A 12,346-nucleotide genomic window follows, 5' to 3' on the forward strand; every position below is an offset into this window, starting at 1 on the left:
TACAGAGTGTAATGCATTTGGTAGCAATAACTATTACCAATCTTTGTTGAGAACTATGAAAACTGAGCAATTTTAGTAAGGCTGGGTCCTGAAATATATCTCTACGGGAATCAGTGACAATTCCTTCCCCCCTCAAATGTTGCTTAATCTGCTGAGTTCCTCCAGCAGTACTTTTTTTTTGCAATGGATTCCAATGTCTGCAGTCTCTTATGCATTTGTTTTTAATAACAAAGGACTGGCTGAGTCAACTGAATTTAGATTGGAGGCATTACACTTCAAATCCAGGTCTCAACGTATATTGAAAACGTTTGACTGTATGTTTGGAGGCATTTAAACTCATCTAACGGGGTGCAATCATATGCAAAATGCCGAAGGAACTCAGAAAGTCGTGCAGCATCTAAATCCTTCATAGATGCTGCCTAACTTGCTGAGTTCCTCCAATTTTTTTGTGGGTTGCTCAAGATTTCCAGCGTCAACAGAATCTCTCATGTTTACAATTAGAATATTCTCATCTAATGTAAAACTGGTTCACAATCAACTCAAGTTTCTCCTCTGTTTGAAGAGCCTTTGAGAAAGGACTAAATAGACTGGAGTAAAAAGGTGTGCTCGAAGACACGAGGTAAGACAAATGGTGGTGCCTGAGGTGGGCACGAGGCTCTGTGGAATTTACAAAGACACATTAAACCAAGCTGTAGACAATGGGGATTTCTTGTTACCAATTCAATACTGCAGTTAGCAGGATTTCTCATGGCAACACACAATTGAAAGTAATCAGCAGTACCAGACCACTGATTCACTCTAAGAGCTTTACTCATACACAAGGTTTCCCGTTGAAGTTAAGTCTTTGCCTAGGAATATATAATCTACCATGTATAATATCTGGTAAGGAGTGCTTGACTAATTGTGTAACCAAGAAGATCTGATAATTTCCATCGTCCAAGAAGAAGGCCTTCCTGTCTTAGAGAAAGGAAATCACACAAGTGCAACATGAAGTTGATGTGAAATTGGTAGATGTTATTACAATGAAAAATTGTGTACTTTGATTTGAAATTTGATGCCAAAATGAAAGAAATTGACAGCAGCAAAAGCACAGAAAATGTAGTAGAGCTTGGTTCTCTCCTAGGGACAGCTTAGAAATATATGCAGCTCTTTCCAGACCTCCCAATAATGCACAAATCATTGCATCCCTTGTTGAAATATGAAGTAGAGTGAGGAGCAACAAAGTTTAAGTGATAAATGCAGGAAAAAGGCGGCCAGTGAAACTACTCTTGATAAATATGATGCCGTGAGTAATTCCGACGGAAGGTGATGCATCACGCAATTGGTGGAGTGAGCCTCGTGAGGCAGAAGGGCAAAAGAAGTCCATTGCTTTCATTTCTCACATTCCCACTGAAAATATGTAATTATATACATATTATGAAAGGAGAATCTGACAAATCCTCTACCTTTGTAACAGATCGAAAGCTACTTCTTTCTGATATTAGGTTCCAAATTAGCAAGGATGGATGTGTAGATCATCCAAAATTGCAGTATGATTGGACAGTTGAGTACAATATTTCAAAGTAGGATGTTTATAGTGGACAGCACAGGAGAACTTGGATGTAAGAGGTGAAAATGTGGTGCACTTGCTAAAAGTGTTTCAATAAACAAATGCCAAAAGGAGTCAGTGAGTCAGGAAGCATTGTGGAGGCAAATGGGCAGTTGACATTTTGGGTTGAAACCCTTCAACTGAACTGTCCAGATAATGATCTTGACTGAAAACATCGACTATTTCCTTCCACAATTGCTAGCTGACTCACTGAGTTCCTCCAGTAGGCAGTCTGTTGGTCCAGGCTGCAGCATCTGCAGTCTCTTGTGTCTCCTTGTTAAATATGGTGATGGAGTCTTCTTATTGACAGTATCTGGAATTGTCATGGACACTGCCTTGGCAGGTGTACAACCAAGGACCTAAAGCTGTTCTACCATTGTTGCAATGAAATGCTACCTGAGCATTATTGCATCAAAGAGTATTATATAATGTAATATTTGAAAGAAAATTCATTTGTTCAAATTTCATACTGAAAGGACAGGGATAAGCAGACTGAAAGCAATTACTGGAACTTCTATCAATTGGTTTTATTTGGATAATGTTCTCTGTATTGCTGATAAATCAATGCAGCATTTCCTAAAGCAGGAGGAGTGAGCCACCAAAAATTATGTTTGCAGCTTAGCATTTAATTTTGAGAAAAAAGAACAATTATTTCCTGGTACTGACTGATTGATTGTAATATAAAATGTATTAAAGTGGAATACATGGCTTAAGATAATTCAGATGCTGGAATGTGGAGCAAAAATAATTGAATGCCTCAAGATAGTTGAATTCTATGTTTACAAGCTATGACTGATTTGATGACTGTGTCTTTCTAGCATTGGCGATCTGGTTTAATCTGCTCTATTCACAAATTTCATGAGGTGGAATGAAATTGAACTTACTGCTGCTTCATATTAGACACCACAGCTTGGAAGGTATTGGAGCTTGGAGTTCAACTGCAGTGCTGTTTGTAAGAAGTTTGTACGTTCTCTCCATGAACTAATGTGCACCAGGTGCACCAGTCTCCTCTCACAGTCCAAAGATGTACATTTTAGTAGCCTAATTGTTCATTAAAATTTTCCTGTGGTTAAATAGATAATAAATATCATCCAATCTTCTAATTATCTGACTGTCATTTCAATTCATCTAAGCTTGAGTGAAGTGGCAGAAAATTTAGTGTGAATGTGACAAAAATTTTCAAAACTCAATGGTCATATTTTGCTGAGTATAGAACTTCATTTGGTAAAGGAGGTATGAAGTGATTAGGGAGAACCATTTTAAAAATGGTTCAACTAAGTTTGGTTTATGGGTTAATAAAAAAAAGTTAAAATTATAATTGACCCAGAATTAATAACTGAACCAGTAAATTCACTTTCTCAAAGATGTCAACTAGGCTTCTAAGGTATAACCTATCCTTCACAAAGCTAATCAGACTATGCATATTTGCCTATCAGAGTCTATAATTCCCTACTCTCTATTCCTTACACCCTTCCTTAAACATAGGTATACATCTGATACTACTTCTGTGGTCAGTGAGGATGGAAAGAGCATCGACAAAGACAGAGCAATCTCTTCCCTCACTTCCTGTAGTAACGTGAGGTATAACCCATCCTGTCCCAGAGACTTACATATCCTAATGTTTTTAAACATTTCCAGCACATTCTCTTTTTTAATATCGATATGTTCTAGCATATCATTCTGTTTTACGCTGTCTTCACAAATGTCAAGGTCCCTCTCACTGATGAATATTGAACAGAGTAATCATTAAGGACCTCTCCAACCTCCTTTTCCTACATGTTTCTTCTTCCATCCCTGAACATTCTTACCTTCATTTAGTATAGGAAAGAAATTGAAAACCTCGTTGAGTGGTGCCACCACAAACTCTCAACATCAGCAAAACCAAAGAGATGATTATTGATTACAGGAGGAAGAAACCAAAGGTCTATGAGCCAGTCCTTATTAAAGGATTGGAGGTGGAACATGGCAGGAACTTAAAATTCTTTGGTGTTATCACATTGGAGGATCTGTCCTGAGTATCCATCAGAGGATATGTAATTGCCATTACACAGAAGGCAAGGCAGCACCTCTACTTTCTCAGAAGTTTGCACAAATTTGGCATGTCACCTAAATCTTTGACAAACTTATATAGATGTTCCTTGGAGATTCCCTTTACTGGTTGCATCAGGGCCTGGTATGGAAATGCCAATGCCCAAGAACAGAAAGGCCTACAGAAAGTGATAGATATAGCCCAGTTCATCACAGGAATTGCCCTCCCCACTGTCATGAGAAAGCACTATCCATCATCAATGACCCCTACGATCCAGGCTATGTTCTCTTCCCACCGCTACCATCAGGAAGGAGGGAGAGGAGCCTTAGGTCCCACACCACCAGTATTAGGATCAGTTATTAATCTTCAATCATCAGGCTCCTGAACCACAGTGGATAACTCACCTCAATATTCAAATGATTCCACAACATATAGAACAGTCAGCACAGGAATTGTCCACTTGGCCCACAATGTTGTGCTAGACCAGCTAAAAAGCAAATTAAAAACACTCAAACACTTATTCCTCCTACCTACGCCATGTCCATTTCCCTCCATAGTCCTTACATCCATGTACCGCTCCAAATGCCTCTTAATAGTCTCTAATTTAGTTGCCTCTAACACCATACTTGGCAGCGCATTCCAGGAATCCACCACTCGCTGTGAAAAATCTTACCCCTCACATGCTCCTGGAACCTATTCCCTCTCACCTTCAATACATATCCCTCTGGTATTAGACATTTCAACCCTGAGAAACAGATAGTCGCTGTCCACCCTATCCGAACATCTCATAATCTTGTAAAACTCTTTCAGATCTCCCCTCAGCCTCCAGCACTCCACAGGAATCCAGCCAAGTTTATCGTGGTAGCACATGCCATCTAAACCAGGCAATATTGTGGTAAACCTCTTCTGTACTGTCTCCAAAGCCTTGATATCTTTCTTATACTGAGGCCACGAGATCAGCATGAAATGCTCAGAATGAGGTTTATTATCACCGGCATTAGTCATGAAATTTGTTAACTAATCAGCAGCGTGCAATGCAATACATGATAATACAGGAGGAATAAATAAATAAATAAACCACTCAAAAAATTACAATGAATATATATCTCTATATTGTTACGTACCCCTAACTGGGTGTCAGATCAGCAAAGATTGAAGTATCCCTTGGAGTCTGGTGGTACCAAAACTAAAGGTGTTTATTAGTAAACTACACAATACAGTATCAATAATGCAAATATACATATAAAACAAGTTAGCAATAATAAACCTAAAAGTGTAGGAATAATAATAAGCAATAATAAACAAGCTCTATCAATGTCTAGGGGTAAATGAATTGTCATAGAAAAGTATAAAGTTCAGTTCAGTTCAGTTCATACATGCTGAGGTAGTTATGATTGTTGTGCTGTAATCGTTTGATGGAGAGAGAGAGATGTAACAGCTGCAACAGGCAAACCTTCTGTTGCTTTCTGATTCAGTCGGGTCGTAGTGGCCATTCAGTTTTGACCCCTTTGTTCTTCAGCTAGACCTTTCTTCTGTGGTGGACTCGTCACTCTGGCATGAGTGGACACACACACAAGTCCCCATTGGCCCTGCTGTACATTGTGAGCTTTATTGACCGATCTCCTGATTCGGTCTCTGAAACCCCCACATTTCTGTGGGTTCACAACACTCAGTCAGTATCCACTGGTGTGTCTCTTCATACCTGCTAACGGGGTCTCAGCTATCTATCAACTCTGAATGACTGTGTCTATCAAATCAGGCCACTCCTGCTGTCTCCTGAGGAATGTTAACGAGCAAAGTAAAGTCCTTGTAGTGAAAAGTAAATAATCCAGGAAGAGTCAAAATACAATGAAGCAACAGTCTCCCTCTCTCCCTCTTTTCTGCAGCAGATGTTCTTGCCTGGGCTTTATCTCTCTCTCTCTCTCAGTAGCAGCATAGCAACAGCAATAGTTCATAGTTCTCGGGGGGGGGGGGGGGGTTGGGGAATGGTTAACTCTGCACCCCATTTTCATCAGCTCTGTTCATCACACATAACAATATTGAATAGATTAAAATACTTCAAAAACAGAAATAATATATATTAAAAAATGAAGTTGTGTACATGGGTTCAATGTCCATTTAAGAATCGGATAGTAGAGTGGATGAAGCAGTTTCAGAATCGCTTAGTGTGTGCCTTCAGACTTCTGTGCTTCCTTACTGATGGTAACAGTGAGAAGAGGGCATGCCCTGGGTGCTGGAGGTCCTTAATAATGGATGCTGCATTTCTGAGCCACCTCACCCAGAAGATGTCTTGGGTATTACAGAGGCTAGTAGCCAAGATGAAGCTGACTAATTTTATGATTTTCTGTTGCTTCTTTTGGCCCTGTACAGTAGTTGTCCCCCCCCCGCCCCCACCGCCTCCACACCAGATAGTGATGCAGCCTCTCAGAATGCTCTCAACAGTACATCAATAGAAGTTTTTGAGTATATTTGTTGACATCCCAAAACTCTTCAAACTCCTAATAAAGTATGGCTGCTGTCTGGCATTCTTTATAGCTACATCAATATGTTGGGACCAAGTTAGATCCTTAGATATCTTCACACCCCCAGGAACCTGAAAAATTTCTTTCTCTCAATTTCTGATCTCTTTATGAGGATTAGTTCATGTTCCCTTGTCTTACCCTTCCTGAAGTCCATAATCAGCTCTTCTGTCTTACTGACATACGGTGCAAGGTTGTTTCAACACCACTCAACTAGCTGGTATATCTCACTTTTGTACATACTGTCAACATCATCTGAGAATCTACCAATAATGATTGCATCATCAGCAAGTTTAAAGTTACTATTTGAGCTATCCCTATCTACATAGTCATAGGTATAGAGAGAATAGAGCAGTGAAATATTCCAGATGTAGCCTAACCAGAATTTTGTCCAGTTGCAACATAACCTACCAACATTTGAACTCAATGCCTCGAAAAGCAAGCATTCCATAAGCCTTCCTAACCATCTTATCAACTTACATAGCCACATTCAAGAAGCTATGATCTTGGATCTCAAGATCTCTTTAGTCAACAGCACTGTTAAGGATCTTGCCCTTAACAGCATATTGTCTCCTTGCATTTACCCTACCAACGTGCAACACCTCACATTTATCTGGGTTAAATTCCATCTGCCAGTTCTCTGCAACTGATCAATGCTTCGTTGTGTTCTTTGCCAGAATCTTACACTATCCACAGCCCCACCAATCTTGGTATCATCCTCAAGCTACTAACTACCAATCTACATTTTCAACCAGGTCATTTATTTACATCACAAACAACATAGATCCAGCACAGATCCCTGCAAAACACCACTAGTTACTGACATCCAGCTTGAATAAGTCCCTTCAACCACTACCAACTGTCTTCTTTGCACAAGCCAGTTCAAAATCCAAACAGTCAATTCACCACTGACCCCATGCATCATAATCTTCAGGATTATTCTCCCATAAGGTATTTTGTCAAACACCCTACTATAATCCATGTAGACGACATCCACTGCCGTACCTTCATCAATCTCTCTTGTCATCTCGCCAAAAAATTCAATCAAATTGGTAAGGCTCGACTCACAAAGCCATGCTAGCTCTTTCTAAATAGGCCATAGGTTTCCAAATGCTCATATATCCTATCACTTTGAGTTTGCTCCGGCAATTTGCCTACAAAAGACGTGAGATGTTTATTGTTCCCAGGATTTTCTCTTGTTCGCTTCTTAAATAGAAGTACAACAATTGCCTCTTGTCATTCATCTTGGACCTTGCTTGTGCCTAGAGAAGGCATGAAGATACTGGTCAAGGGTCCAGCAATCTCATCTCTTGCCTCCTTGAATAACCCGGGTTCAATCACATCATGCCCTGGGAACTTAGTCACCTTAATACTCTTTAGGAAGCCCAACACGTCCTCCTCCTTGACCTCTTAATGCTCTAACACTCAGCACTGATCTCCTACTCCTCCATATAATTTTCTTTGCTCAATACTGAAACAAAGTACTCACTAAATACCTCACTCATATTCTTCTCATCCAGGTAAATGTTCCCCCTTTATCCTTGAGTGGTCCCACCTTCTTCTTAGTTATTCTCTTGCTCTTGATAAATGTATAGAATACCTTCAGTTTTACCTTAATCTTACTTGCCAAGAACTTTTCATGCCCCCTCTGGCTTTGCTAATTCCCTGCTTTAGTTCTTTTCTGGCTTCTTTATTCTCCCCTTGAGCTTCGGTTGATCCTAATTTCTGCAACTTTACATGCTTTTCCTTTTCCTTCTTGAAAAAAATCATCACCTCTGTGGACATCAAAGGTTGTTTTATCTTTCCATCACTGTCCTTCCTTCTAACAGGAACATACCTTTCCTCTATTCTGTGCAATTGACCTTTAAACACTCTCTACATATTTGAAACAAGAGAAAATCTGCAAATGCTGGAAATCCAAGCACCACACACAAAATGCTAGAGGAATTCAGCAGGCATCGATGGGAAAAAGTACAGCCGATATTCTTCCTTGTCCACATATTTGATGTACGCTTGATAGAGAAAAGATGTTCCCAGTTAATGCTTCTTAGTTACTGCCTAATGCCCTTATAATTTTCCCTACTCCAATTTAAAACTCCCCCATGAGGACCACACCTATTTCTATCAATAGCTATCCTGAAACTTAAGGAGTTGTGGTTTCTGTTTCTTAACTGTTCATCCACTAAAAGATCCCCTGCCCCATCTAAACCTCCATACAGAAAGAAGGTCCCAGTTTATGTTAGGGAAGTTGAAATGCCTTTTTTTTAAACATTTCTATAATCTGTTTACACATCTGTTCCTCAATGTCCCATTGGCTATTAGTTATCTGCAGTACAATCCCATCGGTGTAATTACACCCTTCCTATACCTGAGTTCCATCCAAATGGACTCAGTGCCTGATTCTACCACCATTATATCTCCTCTGAATGCTGCTTTTATATTGTCCTTGATTAGTAGTACAGCTACCTCCCCACACAAACTTTGACCTTCTCCTCTATCTTTTCTGAAATTTCAAAGATATGGTCCATCAAGGACCCTGCAACTCATATTCTCAGCATTAATTTCATTTATAGTAATACTATTTATTATCTTATTTTGTATTTGCACAGTTTGTCTTCTTTTGCACATTGGATGTTAGTGTTACTGTGTAGATTTTTTTCATTGATTCCATGGAATTTCTTAGATTTACTGGGAATACATGCAAGGAAATTAATCTCTGAGTAGTATATGGTAATATATACATGATGCACCATCAATAACTCACTCTGAGACGTAAAGGCGAGATATCGGCTTTTATTGACTGGAAGAAGGAACAAGCAGTGGTTGACCACCATACTACATCCTGGAGACTGAGAGGCCGGGCTCAGGCCTCAATCGCCTTTATACCAGGGTCTGTGGGAGGAGCCACAGGAGCAATCAGCAGGGGGCGTGTCTAGACAGGTATATGTAGTTCACCACAATACAATACATAATTTGACAATAGATTTATTTTGAACTTTCTGAACTTTGATACTGCTTTTATTAAAATAATCAGTTCAATTAATCTCACTGATTGCAATTTTTCCCTACCAATTGCCTACCCTTCCTCACAATCTCTCTCCATGATGGGTCTATCTGTATATCAACTGCCCGATTCTCTGCCCTATCAGTCCGGTTCCTAACTGCCTGCCAAATTAGTTTAAACCCTCCCTAACGGCTTTAGCAACTCTACTTGCAAGGATATTATTCCCCCTCAGTTCAGGTGTGATCTATCCTTCTTATGCAGCTTGTACACTATCTTCCGCAAAAGAGATCCCAATGATATAGAAATCCTGCCCCTCGCATCAGCTCCTCAGCCACACATTCATCTGTCAAACCATCCTATTCTTAAACAAGAGAACATCTGCAGATGCTGGAAATTCAAGCAACACACACAAAATGCTGGAGAAACTCAGCAGGCCAAGCAGCTCATTAGGAAAAGAGTAAACAGTCAACATTTTGGTCCGAGACCTTTCATTAGGACCTGAGAAAAAAAGGTGAAGTCAGAATAAGAAGGTTGGGAGGTGGAAGAAATACAAGGTAGGAGGTGATAGGTAAAAACCGGAGGGGGTGGGTGAAGTAAAGGGCTGGGAATTCAATTGGTTAAAGAGATAAATAGTTGTTGAAGGAGGAATCTGATAGGAGAGGACAGAAGGCCAGTGAAGAGAGGGATGGAGGAGGAACACCAGAGGGAGTGAATGGGCAGATAAGGAGATAAGGTGAGAGAATGAAATAGGAATGGGATCTAGTGAAGGGGTTTGCCATTACTGGAAGTTCGATAAATCGATGTTTATGCCATCAGGGTGGAGGCTACCCAGATGGAATATAAAGTGTAGCTCCTCCAATCTGAGTGTGACCTCATTGCGGCAGCAAAGGAGGCCATGGACTGATATATTGGAATGGGAATGGGAAGTGAAATTAAAATGTGTGGCCCCTGGGAGATCCCGCTTTTTCGACGATACTCAGCGAAGTTCTCTCTCAATCTGTGTCAGGTCTCACCGACATACAGGAGGCTACACTGGGAGCACTGGATTCAGTAATTGACCCCAACAGACTCAAAGATGAGGTGCCACCTCACCTGAAAATACTGTTTGGGACCCTAAGTGAAAGTGTGGGAGGAGTTGTAGGGGCAGGGGTAGCATTTGATCCACTTGCGAAGATGTGCCAGGAGGGAGGTAAGTGGGAACGGATGAATGGACAAGGAGGTTGTGTGGGGAGTGATCCCTGCAGGAAGCAGAAAGTGGGGTGGGGGAAAGATGTGGTGAGGTCCCATTGGAGATAGTGAAAGTTCTGGAGAAATATGTGCTAGACACGCAGGCTGGTGGAGTGGGAGGTAAAGACAAGGGGATATGGAAGAGACGCTGTTGAGGGCAGCATAGATGGTGGAGAAAAGGAAGTCCCTTTCTTTGAAGAAGGAAAACATCTCCTTAGTTCTGGAATGAAAAGCCTCATCCTGAAAGAAGACATGGGAAAGAAGAAAGAAGTGAGAGAAGGGGATGGCATTTTTACAAGTAACAGGATGGAAGGAGGTATACTCCAGGTAGCTGTGAGATTCCTATTCTTATTTTGTGGTATAGGCAACAATCCAGAGATTACTACTCTTAAGGTCCTGCTTTTCAGCTTCCAACCTAGCTCTGTATGTTCTGTCTTTATTGCTGTTGTAACAATATGTACCATGACTTCTGGCTGCTCAGCTTCCCCCTTTAGAATGTCGTGGGCCCGATCCAAGACGTTTCGACCTTGGCACCAATACGCCATCTGGATGTATCTTCCACATCCACCGAAACTCCTGCCTGCTCCTCTAACTACTGAATACCCTTCCATCACTGCACTCCTCCTCTCCCCTCCCCCTTTGCTTTTGAACCTCGGAGTCACACTCAGTGCCAGAGAATTGGTTGCAGCACTTCCCCCAACGGTGTCGAAAGTGGTATACCTGTATTTGAAGGGAACAATCACCAGGGTACTCTGCACTGTCTGTCTAGCCCCTTTCCCTCCCCTGACAGTCACACCGCTTTCAGCCCCCTGCAATCTAGGGGCGACCACCTCTGTGTAACTCTTATCTATCACCTCCTCTTTCTTCCATATGAGCCAAAAGTTATCTCGCTGTGGCTCCAGTTCTCTAACACAGTTGTAACAAACTGCAGCTGGATGCACTTCATTTTTTAGGGAGTATTGAGGTCTCCCAAAACTTCCTCATCTGACATGAAGAACACACTACTCACCTTGGACCATTCTCATTATACTGGCTAGGTAGTAATAGAGAAAGAAAGGAAGTTCAGGAACATGAGAAAATTTGCAGATGCTGGAAAACTAAAGCCACACACACAAAATACTAGAGGAACTCAGCAGGCCAAGCAGCTCATTAGGAAAAGAGTAAACAGACAACATTTTGGTCCGAAATCCTTCACCTTAACAAAACCTTACCATAGGCTCTGCCTCTTCTCTTTTTCTCCTCTTCTCACCAATTCCACTTGAGCCAATGCTTCAAGAATCCATTTTAATACAGTCCACCCACCCCCCAACACTGGCCTCTCCCATAATGGCTGGTCTACATAAACTTAACTTCTTTTTCTTTTAATTGGTCATTGTCAAATACTTAATTACTGTGCAGAATGACCTGTCTGGCCTTGCTTGCACTTTCAAATCTCACTCACAAATTCACAAGCCAATGGTTTCTCACAATCTCAGGAGTGCAGAATATCCCTTGTTTCCCTTCCCCCAATATCCCTTCCCTTCCCATTTGCCTATTGGTCAATGTCATGTATTGGACAAGGGCATATTGTTATGTTGAAATAACTAATCTGACCTTGCACACAGTTTTAAAATGGATGGAGTAAATGATTGTATTGTGACAGATAATCTAAGATGGGCAAAGTGTTTAATTTAAGAAGCACCTCAAGGAAGAATGTACATCGGGAGAAGTTTGGGAAAATGATGTTGGAGTTTAGAACTTTTGCACTGACTCCAATGTTGGAGTGAATTATTTTAGAAGGATGCTCCTTACATATGATTACGTTGTCATAGTTTTATTTTAGTTTATTATTGAGATGTGTTCCGAGATACAGTGAGAAACTTAGTTTTGCAGGCTGTCCATACAGATGATTTCAAAACATAACTACGTTGAGATAGGCCAAGTTAAAAGCAATAGCAATTGCAAAATATTAAGTTACAGAAAAAGTGCAGTGCTGATAG

Source organism: Hypanus sabinus, chromosome 5, assembly GCF_030144855.1.
Source record: "Hypanus sabinus isolate sHypSab1 chromosome 5, sHypSab1.hap1, whole genome shotgun sequence".
Lineage (NCBI taxonomy): Eukaryota > Metazoa > Chordata > Chondrichthyes > Myliobatiformes > Dasyatidae > Hypanus > Hypanus sabinus.